The sequence below is a fragment of the Penaeus japonicus genome, unplaced genomic scaffold (assembly GCF_977035675.1).
Source record: "Penaeus japonicus unplaced genomic scaffold, GWHDUDI00000001_assembly GWHDUDI00000035, whole genome shotgun sequence".
Classification (NCBI taxonomy): Eukaryota; Metazoa; Arthropoda; class Malacostraca; order Decapoda; family Penaeidae; genus Penaeus; species Penaeus japonicus.
The window spans coordinates 1,114,201-1,114,715 of NW_028234437.1; positions in this window are offsets into that span (position 1 = coordinate 1,114,201).

Genomic DNA, 515 nt, shown 5'->3' on the forward strand with positions numbered 1-515 from the left:
TTTATCATTATTATTATTTGACGTAATCAAAGCTATGAGCAATAATTCATATTTGAAGTTGATGCTATCACTTTAGTTTAGTGGTTAGAGATGGAAGGATCCAATTGTCATGCAGTCAGAGGAGGAGTTCGTGAAACGTTATCGACTGTCAAAGCAGTGCGCCAGAAACCTGCTTCAGAAAATCAGCAGAAAATTACCGACAGCAAGAGATGGTAGAAGTAATTACTCTTCTTTCAAAATAATGCTGGTTATACAAAATATTTTTAATATAAATATGATATAAAATATATATACTAATGTATGGGTGTATCGAAATTAAACTATGGTGCTGATATATATTTTCTTTTATTTTTAATAGGTTGGAGCTTGTGTTGTGTTGCATAATCTAGCCACAACTGAGGATATTGATATTGCCAAAGAAGAAATCACAGATGAACTAGAGCATGATGATGCAGTACACTGCGAAAATAATGATAATCATTTAGACTTTTAGGGTTTGATGTCAGAAAATGTTG